This window comes from Pelodiscus sinensis, chromosome Z (assembly GCF_052426305.1).
Source record: "Pelodiscus sinensis isolate ZL-2025 chromosome Z, ASM5242630v1, whole genome shotgun sequence".
In the NCBI taxonomy this organism is placed as follows: domain Eukaryota; kingdom Metazoa; phylum Chordata; order Testudines; family Trionychidae; genus Pelodiscus; species Pelodiscus sinensis.
This window is the reverse complement of record NC_143085.1, coordinates 14001290-14025067: the sequence shown is the minus strand read 5'-3', so window position 1 is coordinate 14025067 and position 23778 is coordinate 14001290. Positions and strand designations below refer to the sequence as shown.

Below are 23778 nucleotides of genomic sequence, written 5' to 3'. Positions count from 1 at the left end.
CATTGTGCCATTGTAGGTAGACAGGACACTGGGCTAGATGGGCCTTGGGTCTGACCTAGTATAGCTATTTTTATGTCTTATAATCTGTAGTGACCTACATATCAATTGATAAGAGTTGTATCCGTGGATATTTGCATCCACAAATGTCAGTGTGGATATCCACACCTCATTTTTTTGGCTGCAGATACAGATACATTTTGTAGCCACGCAGGGCTCTATAGACCTACCCTCTACTTTTCTCCCAGAGCCTACCGAGAACCCCCAACATGCGACTGCCTGAGTTCCGACCTCCCCCCCCCCGCACTTACAAAAATGGTTGTAAGTGCGGAAGGGGCCGAAACCCCCCGACTTACGTCCTTGGCCTGCATTTACGATGGCACACTGTCTATCGTAAATAAGTATTTGAGTTACGACACCCCAGACTTGCGATGCTTCCCTGGGAACAATTGCATCACAAGTTGGGGGGGGGTCACCTGTAACTGGAAGAAAGACCCTGAGCAACTCTTCTCTCTCCCCTGTGATAGGGCTGAGCGAGCTGCAGCAGGAAAGGGGCAGTTGCCTGTGTGGAGTATCCCATTTTGACATTCAAGTTCTTGCAGAGAAGGTGGAGGCAGCTTGAGAAGCTGCACCCTCTACCTCCTTTTCCTAGTAGCGAGACTAGCTCAAACACTTTACTTGACAAATTGCAGGGGATAGTCTGGGGGAGACATGTTCAAGTCCTAATACTATGTGCACTGTCTCCTTTGACCAGTTGGCTTCAGGCCACAGTTTAGAGCAGTGTTTCTCAAAGTGGTCAGTGTATCCACTCTCAGAAACCTTCTACCTGGCTGCCCAGATTTGTTTATTTACTGGCTTCAGAGCCTTGTGGCTCTCACTGGCTTCAATTTGCCAAACGGCGAACTGAAGCCAATGGGAGCTGCAAGGCTCTGTTGCTACAGATAAATAAACAAACCTGGAGCAGCCAGTTAGCAAGTTTGAGTGGATCCACCGACCACTTTGAGAAACACTGGTTTAGAGGTTTGAGCTGAGTCTTCCAGCTGGACACTTACAGGGTTTCGTCCTAGTGCCCATTATTGCAACATCTGTTGCTTTCCATATAAAAGAGATTGGCGAGAGTGAAGTTCCCAGTGAACTTTATTGGTCTCTGGCTTTTTTTTTTTTTAAAGAACATATTTAATGTTAGTTGATGAATTACTAAAATATTTCTTTCATGGACCAGGGGATGTGTAAATTTTTGGACTTTTAAAATTTTTTTCTAGAACATGCAACACTTCATTGACAATACGGAGAGAGGGAAGATAATATCTGGCTCAGTCGAGTTATGTTTGATGAGAGATAAGCTTGTGATCTTAGAGCTTGTAAGCTTGTCTCTCTCATCAAGGGAAGTTGGTCCAGTAAAAGATATTCTCACCCATGCTGTATTTCTAATATCTTGGGACCAGCATGGCTACAACAACACTATATACAATAATGCAAAAGAAGAATTTGAGAACATAACCTTCATTTCAAGAGGTGGGAAAGAGGCATCAAATTACCTTACTTGCAATTCTCCTGCTAAATCAATCAGTGTGGTAAACTCTTAAAAATACAAATATAGTCAGCTTGGTGTACCAGATGAAAAACACCTTTTTTAAAAAAAACACCCTTGTTTTATACTTGTTTTATAATGGCTTTCTAATGGACCTGATTCCGCAGGGCATCTGAGTCACCAAAACTGGAATGGTCCCTAATAGCAGAACAACTCTACACTGTGTAGTAATTAGTAAAATGAACTCTAACAGTAATTGCTTCTAATTTACTGGTACAGTATCTGAGAAAATAATCTTTTCCCTTCAAAAGCAGAATCCATATTGGTGAATTGTTCATTCCCAAACAGTTCTGTGTAGGGTGATAGGCAACTTGAAGAGTTAAGTGAATTGATTCCCAAAAGTCTGTGTATTTTTTCCCTTGTTTTCTTCCAGGAATTAGCAGAAGAAAGTCAGTCACCTTGCTAATTCAGGTCTAGCAATATACTGTATATGCTCTCCAAGACTAAAATGATGTAATAGTGCTATTTCGCATGCACTGTTTTGAAATAAGTGTTTATGATTAGAGTAACTTGTTTTCTATCTAAGCTTTGTAAGAAATGGAGATGGGATTTATGTCCTGGTGCTTGAGTGAAGTGGGTTGGGAGGAGAATTTCATTGGTAAAATAATTTGCAGTCCTCTAAGCCCCATTCTGCTACATCAACTTTCTTAGTTGATTCGTGTCTTCTCCTAAACAATTTGGTGCATGACTTGACTTTTTACCATTCTTAATTCCACTTGACCTTCAGATCTCTAGGCTGGCATTCCCTCTTACTCTACATCTTTTTAAAGTTACGTTTTTCATTGTCTTCAGAGCCCCCAGACTCTGTGTGTTCCTGTTTCTAATTGCCTTTGTCTGCCTTATGTACTTTCCCATTCTTAGCACTGCACTCATCCCTGTTTACTACTATCTTCTCCTTTTGTTGCCATTAAAAAATGTAACTGGGTCTTATACTGTGCTTTATAGCTAGAGCAGCTAACTGTCCAATATATACCAAACTACCTCTTGAAAAGGAAATACACCATAAAAGTGTTACATCTATAATAATCATGCATAATGCTCTGCACGCTGCATCTGCTTGTGCCTTTAGACTGTGGTTGTTTTGAACAGCTTGATGAACACTGGGCCTGTGTTAGTACCTGGCCACCATTGAGGTGGAGTTTCAGAAGTGTCCAGTTTCTGCTGCTGCTTCTGCTTTTCTTACCTGTTAGAAAAGAAGGAGAGCTTGATGTCGGTGCATGTGCTACTTTTCTTCTGGATGTTAGTGATTAAACTGTAGCCTCTAGTTCTTAAAACTACCCACCAAGGGTGTTATCTATGTGCTCCTCTTTCCTCAGTACATGTATCTACTCTGGAGGTGCAACTGCCATCTCTGCTTGAGCTAGCACAGCGTAGCTGTGGCAGCACGGTTGGTGAAAAAGGTACGTCTGGATCTCTGATGGAAATCTACAGGGTGGTTAGCCTGTCTTGCCGCTCACACTGCTGTGGCTACACTTCTGTGTGTAGTATCCTAGCTTGATCTGAAACAGCATGGAAATTGTAGCCCCAGTATAGATAGACTCTTTGACTCATCGTACTTTCCTTGTAAGTAAATCCATTTTGGACCATTCTCTTCCTGGCTGAGTTTCTGTCCTGTGTTTAAAATCAGACAAATGCAGGCTGACAGGGTTGGTTGAGGGGGAAATGTGGGGACCACAAGTATAGCTACTTGATGTGTGAGTAACCTGGTGAAGAGCAGCTACTGAGAGCTTTTTTATAGCCATTATCATAGACAGCTGCACTCCATGCCAAGTGGGTGTTACCTAGCATTTAGCAAATGTAGTTTCCCATTGATTTTTTTTGGGTGGAACTGATTTATAGAGCTGTTTAATGGAATTGATTCTTTTTATAACTTTCTTTTCTTGAAGACCAATTATTTTTCTTGAGCTGTGTCTACAAGTTTGTGGTTATACAAATATACAAACACACACAAAAACTAAAATAAAAATTAAATCTCAAACACCTCCCTTTTAACTTGACTTGATATGTGAGCTGTAATAAATTCAACATGATGAAATCCCATCGGTGGGTGTAACCACAAAGTGGTGCTCCATTAAGCCAGTGACTGTTGGGAATGTTTGTTGTGGTTGTGTCTGGAGTGAGGGGAAGGCTCCCTTAGTTTTGTGGAGGCAGACATTTTTAATTCTTCCTGGCTCCTGAACCGAGGGAAAGAAAATCCAGAAATCATATAATGTGTAAGATTGTGCAGTCTCTTCCTTTGTAAGTGAACAGGTAAGGAAGACAATATTACTCCACTAACTGTCTCTTATTCTCTGTCAACAACATGCAGATTGTATTAAGAATATTTTATGACTACTGAAATATTTCAAGGTGTCTTTGTTTTACTGTTTGCAGCCTGATTTTGTTGGTATGTTGCTAATCTTACAATACTCAATACAATGGCCTTGCTGTGGAATTTAATTGGGCAGGTTAGATTTAGGATCATGATTGGGTGGCAATGTCTAAATTTTCAGGGGGTAGCCTGTTAGTCTGTACAGGATAAACTTAAAATATAACAAGTGGTCTGGTAGCACTTTAAAGACTAACAAAACATGTAGATAGTGTCATGAGCTTTTGTGGGCACAGCCCACTTCTTCAGATGACCAGAGCATTGGATGTCCAGTACCAAAATAAATTGTCTACATTATCAGCCTATTGCCCTACTAACAACTGGGTGCTTAATACACAAGAAGAGATCTGATCTGTAGCCAGGTCCTAAATCATACAGGGCTTCAGTAATTAAAAGCACCACCTGGAAATAAGTAAATAGGTGGAAGGCCCCATAGAACCCAGCTGTTTATAAGATTTCTGTGAGAAATGCAGTTGAAGCTTGAAAGTATTCTCTTCTGCTGTAGCCTCAAGAAGAATATATTGCAATAATCCAACAGAGTTGAGACAAATGGGTAACTGGAAAAAAAAAAAAACAACCCAGCTGAGTGGAAAGATCACTTACCCCTTGCTGACTGCAGGCAGAAAAAAATCTATGCCACAAACAGTTGACCAACTCAGATTCAGGAGGACCCATACAGTGCATACTACAGGACTGCCAAAAACATACTGTGTCCCTGCGGAATCTCCCACTACAATGGGAGCGTGTGCATCACTGGGGTTGGGAGACAAATTATAAACAATGCATGTGTAATGTATAGCACCTAATAGCAGTTTGACCAGTGGTTTTTGTATCCTCACGTTTTAAAACACATATACCATCAGCATAGGGAAAGGGTTACAATAAATAGTAAATTGCCCTGGCCCAATTTTCAGTGCTTCAGGAGCTTGCATTCACACACAGGAAATTCTGTGTATGTAAGGTTGCAGTACATGCTTTTAAAAACTGTGGGTCTACCTTACAGTATGCTACCCTTTCCTTAGCGTCTCAACAACAGAAACTATTGTTAGCTGTCTTTTTGCACTTTATACAACACCTTAGCAAATCCTAAAGGGCATTCCACAGGAGGAGAAAAGGAACTTTATTGTTGCTTCATAAATGAAACCTGCAGAAGTTGGATTATACTGTTGTTTTATGAAGGTGTTTTATATACTCTGACCATGTTGTAAACTGCAGTTTCTGTTGACTTGGCTATCATACTGGCTATTTGCAATCTGAGTCTTTTGCAGATGTGATTCATAGGCTTTTAAAGCCAGCAGGGACCATTATGAGTTTCTGACCTCCTGCATAGTACAGTCCAGGGAGCCTCACCCAGTGATCCTTGTCTCAAACCCACAAGTCCTGGTCAAGTTACAGTATATCTCTTTAGAAAGAGGCACCCAATTTTGATTTAAAGACTTAAAAATGGAAAATCCGCTGCGTTCCAATGGTTCATTACCCTCACTGTTAAAAATTTGCCCCTTTTTTCCAGTCTGTCTCCTTCCTGCCATCACATGCCCTAAGCTGCCAAGCAAATTTAACAAAACCTGTCGTGTAGGCAAGCATTCTTATCTGCCTAACCCCTCTGCCATGCCTTTCCTTTCCATTCTCTGTAGGGAAATAGAAGAGATTCCAGACATTCTTTGGAAGGGAGAGGGTTAAGTTGAAAGAAAATGATGTCTTGTCTTTTACTGCTGTTGGTGGTGGAGGAGGGTTGAAATGAGCCTGCTCTCTGGAACTGCTTTATTGTGGGTTTGATGACATGGCCTTGGCATGTCCTTGGTGGATTTGATTAGTTATTAGGGACCTGCATGACCAAGTGCAGGCTCTTCCTTGCCCAGGGGTCCTCGGCACAGAGCCTGGCTGTGACAACACAGAAAACATTTACGATAACTCGAAGACGAGATCTCTTTAGTAAAGTAAGTTGCTGTTATTATCAAGCCCGGGGGTCAGCGACCTCTCAGAGGTAGAGTGCCAAGATTTGACTTATTCACCTCTATGTATGGGTCCTAGTGCCATTGATACTTTTTTAAAGTCAATGACAGTCCTACTTACAGCAGCTTCATTAATAAGATGCAGATCGTACCCTTTAGGGTGATCCTTGGCCTTGCTGAGTTCTCCAAGCTCCGCTCAGTTTGCTACTTTAAGCAGCGCACAAGCCTGAGTGTTCAGTTGTTAGATATTTTCACATATGAAGTTAGTTGTTTGCAGAGGTGTGTAGATCCAAAAGCAGAGAGCAGTGAAATTTCACAGGCAGTGAATTCCAACAGGCCCTGATAGCAACCCCATGATCTGTTTCGGTAGTCTCAAGTGTGCGACGCAGATCTTTAAACTTCAAGGCCCATAAGTCTGAGCATTGCAATTCAACAAATGGTTTGGTAGCACTTTATAGACTAACAAAACATGTAGATGGGATCATGAGCTTTCGTGGGTACGAAAGCTCATAATACCAACTATGTTTTGTTAGTCTATAAAGCAGGGGTTCTTAACCAGTGAGGTGCGCCTCCCCAGGGGAAGTGTGAAGGGGATACAGGGGAGTTGTGAGGTGCTTCCCAGAAAATTTATCTGGAAAATTTATCTGCCTTCTTACTGGATAAAATTCTAAAGTTTAGATTTCTTCATAATTAATATTATGAATTAAAATTATAAACATTAATTTCTTATTAACTTCTAGAGATTGGCACACTACAATAACAGTGTGAATCAATCAGACCTATGTGACAACACACTACAATAGCAGTATGCGAGCATTGCCGACTTTCATCTTCAAATATTACGTAAATTTGTTAGGAAAAAGTTCAAAGTAAAAAGTTCATATTATTCATATAGGCATCGCAACGGGGTTCACTCTCCCCACAGCGACACCAGCCGTCGGACTTGGGAATTAGCTCAGATGGTTGCGTCTAGCGGGTTCGCCAGGTCCCAGCGTTCAGGCAGGCCTCAGGGTTCGAGCCGGGCCTTCAGCTCAGGCCGGTCCTCCAAATCGTCAGGCATCAGTAGAGCCTTGGGTTCCTCTAGGTCAGAGGGTAGCCCTCTTGGCCGGCTTGGCCAGGCCTCGGTGGCCCAGGCAGGGAAGCCTTCCCTGTCCTGAGGGAAGGCGGCTGTGGGAGGCCCGGGCCAGGTCTCAGCCTCATCAGCCAGGAGCTCTAGGCAGGCCTCTGTCTCCCTCAGAGGCTGGGCCCCAACTGAGCTCCCTGGCAGAGTTCTTATAGTCCTAGCCATGCTCCATAGCTTCCTGTCAGGTGAGGCGGTGGGGCTAGGCTGTGCACAAAATGGCTGCCAAGGGGGTGTGAACATGAAGTTCACTTTCAGGGGAGGTGTGAAGGTAAAAAGGTTAAGAACCCTGCTATAAAGTGCCACCAGACCATTTGTTGTTGTTGTTTGTTGTTTTTCTGTACAGACTAACTCAGCTACCCCCTGGAGCATTGCAATTCAGTGAGCTGCATTTCAAAATCCTCAACACCCATCCACTGAAACACCGTTGAATCTATGTTGCTGGCAGCAGAGTTGTCTGATTTGATTAAAAAGGAAAAAAAAAAAGGCCCAAACTCTGGAAATCTTGAAATTTGACAGAAAATTCTGAGGGGAGTACTTGCACATACATTTTAATCTCAGCAGCACTGATGGGCAATGTTTCAAAAGTTCTATAAGATGTTGGAAATAGCAGAAAGTCTAGGTATCAATGTCCTGAGAAAAAATGGAAAGTTTTGCAACAAATGCCTTCTTTGTTTCAACAAGACCCATAATAGTTTGGCCTGCGCCCTGCAGATGGAGCTTGAGTTTGTTTAAATGTGCAGTGATGTCAGTTAGAAACATTAATTCCATGAGCCATTTGTCATCATCCAGTCTGGGGTAGTTTTAGCCTTTTTCTGACAAGAAGATCTTGATTGCATCAAGACAGTCCACAAAGTGTGTCCAAACCTTCCCACGGCTTCACCAGTGAACATTGCTGTCAAGCGGAATATCCTTTGCACTGTCCATTTCCTCAAGCAAGGCTTGAAATTGTGGATGTGTCAAGGCAGATTGAGCAACAAGAAAATTCACCATCTTCACCACTGTAGTCATGTTATTAAGGTCAGAGTTAGGGATGTTAAATTTCAATTAATTAACTAATCAAATAGTCCATGGGATTTCCATCAACTATTTGATTAGTCGATAAGGACTAGCACTTTCCACCTTTGAAATGTACAAGAGCCCCACAGCAGGGACTCTTGTGCTTTTCAAAGATTGAAAGATTGACTCCCTGCTGGCCCCGGGGTTCATCCAAAGCTTCTGTTTTGAAATGTACAACAGCCTCCGTGGGGACTCTTGTACATTTCAAAGTTGGAACACTGCTGCTGTGTCCCTGCCCTCTCCCACAGAACTGGAGCTGGGGGGAACCGGCTTTTAAGCTGGCTCCCCCCAGCACCTTTTCCTCCTTCCCTCCTCTCCCCCCTCCCGCTTGCTGCCTCTTTGTGATAGAGACAGCAAGGGGAGGGGGGAAGAAGTGACTAGTCGACTAGTGTGTCGACTATCCAATTAGTTGCTTACATCCCTACCCAGATTAGAAATTTTGCCACAAAGACTTTCTTGGTGAATAATACAATGAAAATTTACCATTGGGTGGCCAATGTGATCCTCAATGAAATTTCTTCCATTTTCTGACCATAGCAGGGGCACTGTCAGTTGTCACAGAAAATGTTATGTCAATTCCTCTTTCCTCAAAATGATTAACAAATGTCTTCAGTGTATCTTCCCGTTTTTGTGCCATACATGGCTTCTACGCAGCATAGTTTTCCCTCAAACTTTGAGGCATAGTATCTCTCAAGAACTGCTAACTGTGGTACATCATTTATGTCCACACAGTCATCAAGTGCAACACTAAGTACCACTGCATCTTTTAATGCCACTGTCTGTTTGTTAATATTTTCTGCCATTTCACCTATATGACTTGCTTTGTGGCTTGATTTTTAATGATAGAGAAGTTAGGGAAGACACTACTTTGCTTTTCGTACCTTGCAATGGCCCGTTTGACTCAGGCTTGTTTCCTCATTGTTGAAGTGTTTCTCATGCTTTGTATGAGACTGTCGTTGGACACATAGGGTGTATCTAGACTACAGGGTTTTGTTGACAAAAGTGGACTTTTGTCGACAAAACTATACCTGCGTCTACGCTGCCGCTGAATTCTGTCGACATAATGTTGACAGAACTCAGCAGTTATGTCGACAGCTATAAACCTAATTCTGCGAGGAATAATGCCTTTTGTCGACAGAGTCCTGTGGACAGAAGGCATTATTGCATCTACACTGTCCTTTGTGTCTACACTGTCATGTTGACAAAGCGGCTTGCTTTGTCGACAGAACTGAATGTAGTCTAGATGCTCTTTGTCAACAGTATCTGTCAACAAAATTTCTGTCGACAAAAGCCTGTAGTCTAGACGTACCCTTGATGTGCAGCAAACAATGCTCTCACAACACAGAGCACAAACAGCACAATCTTTATGTTGAACAAATCTGTATTCATCTGTAGAAGAAGGCTGAAATGAGCAAACATATACATTTGCTTTCTTAAGAACCACCATTACATGCTGAGAATCCATTCTTCCCTACTGTCAGGATCTCTGTCCATTTTTTTTTTTAAATTTACTATTTTGATTTACTATTTTGATGGCTTTGCTTCTTCCCTCCCTGCGGCATCAGCTAATTCAGAATAACACAATGCTAGTGCAGGTGGTAGAAGCAGGAGACTGTCAAAGAGCAATAGATTTCTAGTTGCCATTTTGCATATGCAAAGAACAATAGTTTTTTAGGATATACAATACATATCCAACCCCTGGCTTCAACCCCTAGTGGCAGCAACTCACCTGCCCATGTCTTCAACACACACACACTCTGCCTCTCCCTCCCCCCCGGGACTCCAGGTCGCCCATGACATCAACACCGCCAGTCCCCAATCCGCCTGCCTGCAACTTCAACATGCCACGACAGCAACTCACCCGGCCACCACGTATTCTAAGTCTGAATCGCTGTTTGCCCCACAATGCGGCTTCAGACCCATGGCAGCCGGCCCCAAACATGACACTGGCCGCCCACGGCTGCAACACTCCCTCCCTCCGGTCCCCAGGCTGCCTGTGGCTTCAACATCTTCCCCCTCCCCCCCCCCCCCCCCATGCACAGCCCTGGGCCATCCTTGACCTCACCCTCATCAGCAGGAGCAGTGATGACACTTACCTTCCAGGAGCAGGAAAAAAGTGGGTGCTGCTACCGAGGTGGGTGGGTTTAAATGACAATTTTTTGTGTGTTGCTGTGTAGGCGTGCATGTTAAGGGAACACTGGCACAGGCTCCTGACTGCCAGGAGAGGAGGGACAGGGCTGAGCTTCCACTTATTGTGCCAAGGAAAATTGGCTCGCGTGCCATTTATGGTCTGGGCACTACCTGTTTGAAGCAAGTTACCTGAAAGGGCCACATAAGTTTAGTGACTTCAGAACCCTAACATTTTTGCTAGGTGCTATACTAAGATAGTAATAGACAAGCCCTGCTGCAAAGAGCTGACCACCTAAACAGGATGAAGGTTGAGAGAAGAAGTAGAGGCACAAACAGGTCACACCGAAGGTGAATGGCAGAGCCCCCTCTACTGAAACATGCTACGGTGTCCTAAATTCCTGTGTGTCAGTCCTCTTCTTTGGAATCTCAAACTTCTGTCCTAAGGCATTGTTTATGTGGGGGGATTTGACCAATATAGCTATTCCAAAATAACTATCACACTATAAATATTGTAGTAGTATTTAGCTTTGTGAATGAATTCAATCTCAATCTCTGTGACTCAATCTATAATTGTCCCCCCTGCGAAATGACAGAATGTCGTCGTCATGTCAGCATCAACAGGCGGGGTAGGCAAGAGCAAGAGAGATTTCCCCCAGTGACGCCGTGATGCTGGGGCAGGAGGTGGGGGGGAGGCAGGCTCCTGGCTCAGTTCGGGACCACCCAATATAGTGAGCGCTGGCTGGAGTGTGCAGCGCCCTGCTACCAGGGGAGTCAAGGGAGCTCGGAGTGCTCCAGAGCGGAGGGAACAGCCTGCCTGGCACAGCCCATGCTGTCAGTGTGCGCGGTGTGGAAAAGCAGTGGCCCCACCACAAAGGGCTCTTTGTGTGCCACCTGCCTTCCTCGCCAGCAAAGCTGAAGCGGAAAGAGCCCCACGAGCAGTGCGGTCCGCAGCGGCGGGACACTGCTGGTCACTTCTTTACTCCTGCCCCTCCACCTAGCCGCCTCACTCACCAGCTGTAGCTCAGCCCCTCCCCCCCCACAGCAGGGAGCCCATGCTGGTGCTCCAGTCTCACTGCCCCTGCCCAGCCAAGAACCTGCACCTCCACCCCCCTCACTCACCACCTTGCTAAGCAGTGGGAAAAGCTTCCTTGAAACACCCCTGCGCTGCTGTGACAGGATGCAGGGAGCCTCAAGGGTTTCTTTCCATGCTCCCACCCTCCCCAGGAAGCGGGTGCTGGTGCTTCCCTTGCCCCTCTCCCGGCTAGGGGAGGACAGCAGCACAGGGACGCACTGCAAGGAGGCTTTTCCCGCTGCTTGGCAGGGCAGTGGGGGGGGGGGGAGGGGGGCATAAAGGTGCAGGAATCTTGGCTTGGGGGAGGGGCAAGTCTGGAGCACCAGCCTGCTAAGACCCCACATCCCCAGTCCCCTCATTCATCCCCTCCACCAAGACCCTGCATCCCCAACCCCCTCACTTATACCTCCCCAAGCTGACACCCCACATCACCACCCCACTCAATGCCCTGCCAAACCCTGCACCCCCAATCACCTCACACAGCCTGCCAAGACCTTGCATCCTCAGCAATCTGTAATGCTTTCTAATTGCTTAGTTACTTACCTAGTTAACCTAATTGTTGTTCATACTATCACACAGCGATAAACTACATTTAAAAAAAAAAGTACCCCTAATGTACCCACCCATCCCCCAGAGCCAGGCACACGATCCCCCCCATCCCAATGCAACTGTAAATACATCTCGTTAATCTCTGTATTAAACATTTTCTCTTTGAAATTTTTTTATTTTATCTTTGTATCAAGTCTTTTTAGTATTGTACTAAATCTTTAGTTTGTGTTAAGTCCTTTTATATAGAAACTTTTTATACTTTCATATAGAAACTTTGTATTAAGTCTTTTTATATAGAAACCTTATATCTTGTAGACTTTGTACCCCCTTTTGCTTAATTGATTGCCCTGTTGAGTGAATGAGGTGTTACTGGATAAGGCATGACAGACCTGCACCTCTCTATACTTGCAATGGTTGGAGAAGGGTGGAAGCCAGATTTAAGAACAATGGGACCTGTGAAGTGGGCTCATTGAAAGAGGACTGGATCTATGGATGCCTTGGGAGTCACAGCAAGTGCCTGCTTTTGGATGCTTCCTCTTTGAAGGTGAATGGGGCAGCATTAAGACAACTAACTGCATATGCATATCATGACTCTCACAGATGATGCATGTGATGACTAATGGGGTATATCTGAATGAGGGAAGACACTATAAATCTAAGGCGTCTTGCAGAGGGACTCTCAGCTTTCCTCTTGTCAACATGGGTGCGTCCATCTGGCTCCACCCTGCCCACTCTAACACACCAGTGCAGTTAGGAAGAGCAACTATTGGTAATAACAAGTGTGCGTTTGTGTGTGCGTGTGCACGCGCGTGGCCATGCGCTGTATCATTTGCATGTAAGTGTTGTGTGATGTGTGTATTACCAATAAATATGGCATTTTGCCTTTTCCCCCTGAAAAGATCCTGTGCAGTACTCTTAAATACAATACAATCACTCCTCCCCCAGAGCCAGGCACCCCCATCACCTCCCCCCCTCCACCAAATCCTTCTCCTGCAGAGCCGGGCTCCCCATCCCAATGCACTCATCCCTCCCTCAGAGCCAGGCATCCCCCCCAAACCAAATCCCCCCCCCCCCCCACAGGGCTAGGCACCGGAGGAATCAGATGGGTAAGTTAATCTTATTTTTAAAGTGGCCGCTCATGCCTCCTGGACCTGCTGCCTTGGCTCGCAGTGTGTAAAGGGAGGCAGCACATGGCCCAGCTCTGGCTCGCTGCTCTACATGTCACGTGGGCCTGTGTGGCATGCGCTCCACTCCACCCAGCCCGGCGCCCCCCCTACCGTAGTGCCCGGGGGCAACTGCCCCCCTGTCTCTCCCTTGCTACACCTCTGCCCACCCCGCAGGGACCACCAAATAATTGTGTAACTGCTAAGAGCTGTGATTACACGATTATTTAATTAAATGATTTCTAAAATCCCTAGAAGTTGCAGGATGTGCTGATTGAACTGTAGCAGCAGTTTGATTGGATGCAGAGAGAGTGCACGGCTCTCCCTCACTTCAGCATAAACCTCACTTCGCATGGCCTTGCTGTATTTGCATTTTATTTTAGTAATATTGGTAAGAAAAAAAAAAAACCCTCCACAGACAGCAACCACTAGAACCTGGCAACCCTGAACATTGGCTGCATGCTGTCCTCAGGCCACAGGTTGCCCACTACTGCCTTAGAGAAAGAAGAAAGTAGTTTTCTAGATGACTAAGAAAATAATTCACTTGTGGTCTCTTAGGACGCTGATAGACTTCGCTAACTTGAAAGATGCTACCTAAGAAAAGAAATAAGAATTACTTCTCATGAAAGGACACCCTAGAACTCCTGGTGTCCAACTCTCCAAGTAGATGTCTCTCTGGGATTAACATATTCCTAGTTGCCAATACTTCCCCTAAAACTTCATATACTGGATGAGATCTGTGACATGGACAAGATCTGTGACAAAAATCTCCCAAACGTTCACTTGCTGTGGCCATTTTGGGATGTGCAGAATGTGTCCTGTGTCTCTTTTCTCCACTGACTTTATGGAATAAGATTCCAGCTGCAAGTGAGTCAGTGGTCAAGTCTTGGCTCCCTAAAGCAAGCCCATTACTCATGTCACTTGCTGTAAAATCTCTTCCACTTCAGCTGCCTCTCCGAAAGGAACTGCCTCTCCTGTTCTCAGTAGGGAAATAACTGAAAATAAATACCAGTTCTATAGGTAGGGCATGTGTTATATCCCCAGGCAGAACTGAATCTGGGACCTCTGGAACTTAGTGCATGAGCCTCTGTTGCTTAAGCTAAAAGCAGGCTGGCTCTCAGCCAAGCCTGTATAGCGCGCTCATTCTTTTTCTCGCTGCAAGTGGTCACCGTGTGTCTGCTAGTTGTGGTTCACAGTTAACCGCATATTTTGGATTTTCAATCCTTCTCTGACTTCCTACATGGGAGAATGTTGAAGGAGATATAAAGGGCATAGCAATTGTCATCACCCATGTCCATCCAGGAAGGCATAGACAGCAGCTACCCACCTTCTATTAATTGTTTGTGGTGGTTTCTTATGTAGTTACAGCTCTGGAAGTCCTGTGATAGAGAAGGAGGGTGGCTAGGGTTGCCAGGTGTCCTGTATTGAACCGGACAGTCCGGTATTTTCACCTCTTGTCTGGTAAAAAAAAAAATTCAGAAGATACCGGACACCTAAAATGTCCGGTATTTTTGGATTTTTTTCCTGGCCAGGAGGCAAAAATCCCGGGTGCTTATCAGGTTTTGCAGGGGAGCTGTCTGGCCCAGCGCATGGAGCCAAGATGGTGGGTGGCTGCCAGCAGCCTGTTGGGGCCAAAAAGCCTCAAAAGTAAAGCGCTTCTTAAAGAGGCTGGGTTTTTTATTTTAAACTTAATTTTCTTAACAACTCTCGGGGTCCCCTTTTTTCCCCTCAACTTTGGTCTCCCCCTTTTTATTCTCAACACTTTTTTCCCCGGTGTTTTTTTTGGGTGGGGGGTTCAGTATTTTTGGTTAAATCATCTGGCAACCCTAAGGGTGGCAACAGAGAGGAGACGGGCTCTAAGAGGGTATGAAGAAATGAATCCTCAGTGCTGTGTGTTCTTGCTCTACTGACTTTCAGACATGTTGCTATTAGCTGCCTTGGGCAAAGGGGCTCAGACTATGGGGCTTTTTTAAATGCAGTGTAGACGTTTGAGCTCTGGACCCTCCCATCACATAGGGTACTTGAGCCCAGCCAAGCCCAAATGTTAAACAGCCTCATAACCTGAGCCTAAGTCAGCTGGCAGAGGCTGTCTACAGATTCTTAATTGCAGCACAGACATACCCATAGAATCCAACCTGCAATCAGAAAATACACATGTGACTCTGATACCTTGTTCACTCCTTGCACCAATGTAGCAGGCTCCTTTATTGTTCCTTTAGTTAGCTTCTAATCTCTGAAGGCTGCAGTGTTTGTCTAGACCCTACTGACCACTAGCATTTTCTTGTTTAGAGAGGGAGAGGGTGTCAGTTGATTCAGGAAAGATTTCAAGTGACCAGCAATCCAGATTTTCTTTTTGTCTAACTGTTATACTGCCGAGAGCTGGTCAAATGAAGTTACGCTTTCTGTTGCAAACACCTTTGCAGGAGCTTTCTATGCTTAACCAGACAAGTAGTCACCTCTGCTCTTGTGTCTTTTAGGATTGTAAAAGGTTATCAGTTAAGCAGATGGCTTATTGGCCTGCTTACAAGGTAACCAGGCCTGTTTACAAGGTAACCAGTTAACTAGCCCAGCTGGCTGGACCCTGCCCACAGCTGCAGGGGGCCTGGCTGGAGCAGCCCCTCACCTGTGGCTGGTGGCTAACCAGCTAAACAAATCATTTAACTGTTGTAGGTGGTTTTAACATTCCTAGTGTGTTGTACTATTATCCTGAATCCTCACTGGTGAGCTTTGTGCTCTGGATACCTGATTATCTTACACTGCAACATTAATGGTGCCACACACGTTGGCTGCATCTAGATTGGCATGATTTTCCGGAAATGCTTTTAACAGAAATAAGTTTTCTGTTAAAAGCATTTTTGGAACAGAGCGTCTAGATTGGCACGGACACTTTTCCGCAAAAGCACTTTTTGCGGAAAAGCGTCCATGCCAATCTAGATGCGCTTTTCCGCAAAAAAGCCCTGATTGCGAAAATGGCTATCAAGGCTTTTTTGCGCAAAACAAATCTGAGCTGTCTACACTGGCCCTTTTGCATAAAAGCTTTGCACAAAAGGGACTTTTGCCTGAACGGGAGCAGAATAGTATTTCCGCAAGAAGAACTAATTTCTTACAGTAGGAAGTCAGTGCTTTTGCGGAAATTCGAGTGGCCAATGTAGACAGCTGGCCAGTTTTTCCGGAAAAGCGGCTGATTTTCCAGAAAAACTGGCCAGTCTACACACAGCCATGCTGCCCCCATGAACTTCAGGCAGTGTTTCTCGTAAGCAACTCTTTTCTTCTCTCCATCCTACGCATGTTTAAATTCTATTGTGACTACTACTGAGCTCTACCAGCTCTCTGACTAGGTCAACTGATAAGATATAATTCTTGATGCAGTATCTCTTGAGATAAATCATGAAATCTTCCTGTCCCATACCTTCCGAACAGGAACTGGACTACTTTTCCCATCTATGCCTCCTGGTTACAGGGCACCAACAGATAACAACCAATTCTCAGTGGTTACACTTAAGAAACACACAGAGACCATGAAGAATGTTTTCTGATTTCACAACCTCCTACCTCTCCGATACTTATCTCACCAGTGTTTAAGTTGCTGCCCTGTCTTGCCAAGTCTTTCCCCAACCCCTGATGGCATTTCTTACTGCTTGGAGCCTAAACATTATGAAATGAAAGCTATCTTCCTGATATTTTGACACTGTGACCACTGTAAAAAAAAATGTTACTTACCATTTATGCTGCCTTGGCAAATGTAAAGATTTCATTGTAGTAAATGCTATAGCAACTGCCTTTAAAAGCTCTTGTAATCTGGCTAACTACTGCTTTGGGTGCTCAAGGTCTCATATGCCCTCCTATGTTGCAAAGTTTCACTTCATCAGTTTGGGAGTGAGGGGAACTAGAGGGGTGTTTACTGAGCTAATAAATTTCTCACTAAATACAATTCACAGGCTCTGGTTGGCTAATACCTGTGGACCTCCAGTTCAATGCACTAACAGCTGGCCCTATACACTTTAAAACAACACTTTATTTGAAGTGAAAACTTAAAAAAAATAAACTACAGGATTTAATTCCTCTTTTTACTATTCTCCATGCCCATGCCTTCCAAGACATGAAAAAGCCTGTTGCTATTGAGTGCTTTTAGAATATTTCCATTACAATCCTTTGACCAATGCTAGAAGCCACCAAATCTCTCACCTCCCCTGGAGTCTAGGGTTGTTGGTTTTTTTTTTTCATGTGTGAATGTGTTAGTCTAGAAGGACCCTCTCCTCTTTAAAACTGCACTGAGTAGATATTTTTCCTCTTATTAATATTTTAAAAACTGAGTCTGACCATTCTACATTCTGCTGTCTGCTATTGGAGTAAGGGAGAAGTGAAATAATCTTTTTTTTAAAAAAAAACACTACAGTGTTTTGAAATTAATCCATGATCCTTGTTTTACTCCCAATTCAAGTAAAATGTTCCGCTCCCATCCTGCTTGGAGGAGGGGAGTCTGTAGGATTAATAAGAGGATTTTCCCCCATTCTCAAAGTAAAAGCGTTCTGATTCTGAAGATTCATTTTGTGTGTGTTCCTCCTTGTAACTTCATAGTGTTTGTAACTCAAATATGCTTGAAATGCTTTGCATCTTTGAGGACACACAAACTATACCAGAGAAGTAATGTGCTCAGTATTCAGTGGCTTCAGAGAGACAATGGGATAAATACCCCTGGTGATAACTATTAGAGAATACATTACTCCCCTGGTTTAGGATGCAGTGTTAAGTGGTTAGATTCAGGGTTTGGGAATCAGTGAACTTGGGTTTCTATTTCTGCTCTGCCCCAACTTGCTCCATGACTTTGGAGGAGACACCAGCAATGTTCCCACTAATTTTTCCATCCATGCAAAGAATAAATTTTATGTGCATGGAGTCCAGTGTGGATGTACACCACCAGTAGAAACACATGCTGCTTTCTGTGGATGCTCTGTTAATGAGCTGGGTGGCATCTGAATCTCTCCTGAGCAGCTGCCCAAGAGCTTGGCTTACTGGAAACAACAGATTCTTTTGTGCGTGTGTGTGGCGGTGGATGTGCCTCAGTTTCACCAGGGGCAATAACACGTCTAATTCTGTAAGTCACTTTGGGGGCCTGTAGACCAAAGATGTTATATAAATCTAAAGTACTAACCTATTAATATTAATAAGGAATAACGCCTTGAGAGAACAATGGACATAGTAGTGTAGCTCTCCACTGAATGGATTTGCATACATTCCAACTGTTGTTGCTTTGCCATAGAGTTTTTGGGAGCATTCCATAAACTGCCCATTGTGGAGAGATGGGAAGTGGTTCAGTGAGGAACAATGAGATGTTCTGCAAATACAAGTGTCTAGGGTTGCCAGCCCTCCAGGATTTAATCATTAATCTTTTTAATTAAAGATTGTCATATGAGGAAGACTTCAGGAATTTGTCCAACCAAAACTGGCAACACTGGGTACAACTTTAAAGGATAACTATAAGTAGTATTTTTGAAGAGGCAAGGGAATCATTAATGCCCATATACAATAACTGAGTTCCAGTTACCTTGTTTTTGCTTATTTTTTTCTTCCAAATGCCAATCTTTAAAGGACTTTTGTGATATAGACTAGGAATATGAATGGGTAACTGGTTACTTGGTAAGCATCACCCTTAATAAATTATGCTTGCTGGGTAATGGTTAACTGTTACCTGGGAGCAGAAAAAGGACTGCTCTAGTCCCATGTGGCTGCTGGCTCCCAGACTGCACGGGCTTGCAGGCTGGGAGTTGACAGTGCAGGTTGGGAGCTGACAGTCTCATGGGGGGCAGAAGCAGTAGCACTGGGGTGAGGGAGAGGAAGAGCTGGCTGGCAGCTCTTTGCCCGGCTGCTATTTCTGATTCCACGTGGGCTGGGAGATGGCAGCCCAGCAGGGGGTCAGAAATAGTTGGGTTGCAGCAGCCCCTACTCATGGCAGGGGGGCCATTCCAGCATGACCATGGTGGGATAGGGGACGGCTCCAGACCAACAGGCTAGAACCCCTCTCCCCATTTTATTAGTTAACCAGTTAAACTTAACATTTAACCAGTTAACTAATTACACAGGATTTTACAACCCTAATACAGACTCTAGTGTTTTGTCCTATTGCTGCAAGAGGATGTTCCATTTTTATGCTCTAATTTGATGATTGATAATGGAATAAACCCCTTGTTTCATTCAAGCAGGCCTTTTTCCATCTAAAAAGAACATTAGTTTATTATGTCAACCAGGGGTGTTTATAAAAATGTTATTGACTAAATAATTAGCCAAACTATACCAGGGGTTCTCAAACTTTGTGATACCGTGATCCCCCTCTAAGTTGCTCGCGACTCCCTGTGGGGTGGGGACCCACAGTTTGAGAAACGCGGAACTATATCATTAGTCAATAACGGAAGTAGGGATGTTAAAATGCAGTTATTTGACTAGTCGACGGAATTTCTATCGACTAATCAATAGGCACTTCCTCATTCCTCCTTTTGAAATGTACAAGAGGCTCTTGTGCATTTCAAAGCCAAGGAGCCTGGGGTCAGCTGGGGACTCCCCAGCTGACTCCGGGTTCCAGGGAAATGAGCAGGGCTCGCCGAATCACAGTGAGCACCCCTCACCAGCCGCGCTGTCCGGTGATCTGCACATGCGTGGATCGTTCTGCGCATGTGGAGATCGCCGGAACCCGGATCTTCCGGGTTACAATCTACTCGCCACGGGCGAGTAGATTTGTATAATTTGTCGAGCCCTGGAAATGAGGACTCCCCAGCTGACCCTGGGCTCTACGGCAGCTATCCTTTGAAACGCCAGAGGCGGTGAACTTGGGCTCCACATGGCAGTGGAACCCGGGGTCAGCTGGGAACTCCCAGATGATCTTGGGCTTCATGTGGCATTGGAACCTGGGGTCAGATTGGGAGTCCCCAGCTGACCCTGGGCTCCACAGCTGACTCTTTGAAATGCCGCCTTGGAGGTTCAAAGTGGCAGCGCAGAACCCCCTTTTGCTGCCTCTATTTTATAGAGGCAGCAAGGATGGGGTGGAGAAATCAACTAGTTGACAGACAAGCAAATGCTTATTGGATAGTCGACTAGTCTTTAACATCCCTAAAGAGAAGGTGCTCTGTCTCAGCTTGTACCGAGACTGGGCTAGGGATGTAATAGTGTAATCGATTAATCAATAAGCAAAAGCGTATAGGTTAATGCTATAGACTACATGCATTTCTCCCCCTTCTGGCCCCCCACCAGTAAATTTTTAGCAGGCTGACCAGCAGCCCAGCTCAGTTCTGGCTCACGCTGGGTATGAGAACAACCCCCACTGTAGCTCCGCATTTAAAGTATATTAGGAGCTGGGTAGGCTCGCAGCCTGTCTCAGTTCCAGTTTGCGCCAGGTCTGGGAACTCAGACCCCATTCCCCCGTAGATAGGGGCTGCTCCCACCCCTCACTGCTGCCTCTTTCTAAGAGACAGCAGCACAGGGCAAAAAACAGCTGGTCCGCAAGAGGAGCTGGTTTTTAAACTGGCTCCATCTGGCATCCCACGCTGCTGCCTGCCCCGCCCCCAGGGATTACAGAATAGTCGATTAACCTATAAGAATGTATTGGGTCACTCGACTGTTCAGTTAACCGATATTTAAAATCCCTAGTCAGGGAGCCTGCTTAGCTCTTAGTATGTTGAAACTGCAGAACTGCAGTGGGGGTAGGGTTCTGGACCTATACAAGCTGGGACGGAGATGGGCTTGCTCATGCCAGCACATGCTGGGTACAGCAGTCCCTGTCCATGGGGAGCTGGGACCGCTTGTGGACAGGAGCTGCTGCTAGAGTAGCTTCTATTCGCAGCCAGTCTGGACTACCATAGGAAGGGCTGCTCCACAGGATGTGAAGCAGCCTCCCCTCACTCCCGCCACACTGCTCCCTCTGATACAGAGTGAGGGGTGGAAATGTGCGTAGTCGGGCTTGACTACCTGATAAGCCTAGATAAGTCGATTACTCTACTCAACTACTCACTTACATCCCTTATGTCAACACTTCTTTGTTAATTAATTGAATTGAAATATTGCTAACCATTTTAGGCACATTTATATCTAACGGTAACTGAGTTAAGAAATGAAGTTAAACAATCAGTGTGGACAGTTGGTAGCTTTCTCTGTTTTACAATAAGCAAGAATATCTTTAGTTATAGGTTTGGGGTTTCTTGGCTTTTATTAGCTAGTGTTGTAATTCTTGTTAATGTCTTGTCTGTGGTGCGTGCTGCTAGATATCTGGCATGGGAAGTTGAATGAGGACTTGTGGGCAAGGAGGGATTTTTGTTCTGTGTTCTTTGTACAGTGCCTCCTAGCACAGTGAGGTTCTGGTGCATGTTTAGAGCACTTAGATGCTATGGTAATAGTTAATAGTAATGAATAATGCAACAGTGACACTGGATTTCAAGCAGTGCTTGCAAAGCAAGGGTATGAGTGAGATGGTTTTCCAGGATGCTGCTCTCGGCAGATACCCAATAGCAACTTCTGTAGAACATACCTCAGGAGGCCTCAGTCTGAACATGGATCCAGTTTCCCCAAAATGGCAATTTTCTCAGCTGACTTGTAGCCTCTCTGCTCCAGAGGAAGACAGAGGCTATTGTCTTAAATGCCCTTTTGGAGTAGATGCAATATCCTGGTCCTGAGATTTACAAGGTGGTGTATGAACTTGCACTACTATTCTGCTGGTAGTTGCAAGGCTCATCCAAAGACTAACAGGAAGGAGTGTGGAGGGGGAAAATCTATGTTTTCTAGCTGCAGAAACATTCCTGGTTCTGGAGAGTGGTGTTCTTGGGTTGTTGTTTTTTTTCCATCTTTGGGGCCTTCATGCCTACCAATATCACTATTTCAGCTTTAAATCTATCATTTTACTGATCCTTTTTTGTTTTATTTTATAACATATTCACTCTAGTGCATCCCTTCTCCCTTGATGGGGGCTTAAAAGACCAAACTTAGCCCCCTTGTACATCTAAGCACCCACAACTGGAGATAAAGCTTGACCTGTGGTGTTCTAGAAACAACCTACTCACTGCTGTATGCTCCTGCTTCCCCCTAACTTGTGTGCAGAGTTTGATGGGGTACAAAGGCTCTGTAACAGGGCTGTCTGTCAATGGAACTTGCTCTACACGAGTGTTTCTTAAACTGTGTTCTGCAGCACACTTATGTGCCGTGAGGCAGTCGGAGGTGTGCTGCGGAGAACAACAGAATTCAAAATGGCTGCCCTTAAAGCAGACAACCTTTTTTTCTCAATAACTTTCCTCCCGACCCTTTTTCCCCCTCGACCTTTTTGTTGAGGCCTCCCCCCCCCCCCAAAAAAAAAAATCCTTGGTGTTCTTCATAACAAAAATTTGTTTGGTGTTCCTTGGTCTTAAAAAGGTTAAGAGAGACTGCTCTACACTTTTTCCAGCACATTCTTTCCTTTACAGCTTGGAATGTAGGAACTGCTATGCCAGATCAAAACCAGGATCAGTCTCGTCTAGTCTGGCATCCTCTCTGATAAAGGCAAATGCCAGATGCCTCAGAGAACGGTGAGAGGAACCATAAAAGTCAATTGCTAAGGAATAACTGGCCCTCTGGAGAAGCAAATAGTTAGGTTTATGCCCTGAAGTATGAGGTCTTGTGTCCTTCTAAATTGTGTAGCTGGGTAGTGACCGCTTTGTTTAAATCTTATCCCTTTTTTCATGAGTGTCCAGTATGTTGGGTGGGAGAAGGCTCTGCCTTCCCAAACTGCCAGGCATGGCTCTGCCCCCAGAATTCCTGCTGTAGGCATATGGAGGGTGGAGTTTTGCTGCCCTTTAGCACTTACTCTCCCTGTGCTTCAGGGTCAGGACGGCTGGGGCCACTCAGTCTTCTCCCTCCCCCGGTGCTCTGGGCAGGGGAGGCCCCCTTCCCCCGTGGTGGTTGGGTGGGCGTGCTCAGCGTGCTGCCCTGCTTCCTCCCTTCTCTGTGGTTTCAGGGCTGCAGGACTTGCCTCCCCCAGCCCTAGCTGCACTGACCACCAATGCCTTTAAAAAAAACAAAACAAAAATGTCTTAAGCTCCCAGCCATCGTGTATTTCATAGCAATGCGTTCCAATGGTTTCTTGTACTTGGAAGGAAATACAACCGGTTTTAAATACATTTTGACTTGTGGAAAGGGGAGGGATAAATAGTGGCATCTTGTCTTTTTTTCTCTCTCGTATTCACTGTTTTGCACACCTCCAGTATATTTTCTCTCTAAACTAAACAGCTCCAGTCATTTTTTTTCTCTATTCCTACACAAGTCTCTTCAAGCTATATCCGCTAGACCTAGAAATCTGTTGATCATACCTAAGTGTCCATGCCTTAAAGTAGATACGGTGATGAACATCTCATGAGACTGTTCCAGGATGCTGTAAACAGACACTCAATATTTTTCCTGTTCAGTAAATCATTGCATAAACTCCTCCTTTCTCTCTCACCACGGAACAGAAAAGAGCTGCCATAGACGCTGATCTATTCCTTTCAGTACAGACTTGAGTTCAGTAACAGAGTACCATCAAACTTCTATTGCAGGGCAAGATAAGAACTCCCTATCTTCTCTCACAGTCCTACTGTTTTCTAGCAGCTAAATCTTTTATCACAAGCTAACTACATAAACAGTGTGTTCTGCCACGTAGGAATATTGCTGGTTGCTGGTGTGAAATAGCCTTCAGCAAAACAGCACAAGGAAGCTCCTTCTTGAGGAGAAAGACCATAAGCAGCAACTCTGTTTCTGGTGTTGGATGCAAAAGCCAGTTTTAGGCAGG

At 44.8% G+C, this 23778-nt stretch overlaps 1 protein-coding gene across 14 annotated transcripts in view; it reads left to right on the top strand.

The window, feature by feature from the left end:
* Positions 1 to 23778, top strand: part of HIC2 (HIC ZBTB transcriptional repressor 2) — a 135368-nt gene that overhangs the window by 19811 nt on the left and 91779 nt on the right. For 4 of the 14 annotated variants that reach the window (XM_075898265.2, XM_075898260.2, XM_075898250.2 and 1 more), the window contains one exon: positions 2905 to 2988. The exons of the other annotated variants lie outside the window; for them this stretch is intronic. The gene's annotated coding sequence lies outside the window, so the exon portion shown is untranslated. The remainder of the gene's footprint in view (positions 1 to 2904; positions 2989 to 23778) is intronic. 14 annotated transcript variants of the gene reach the window in all.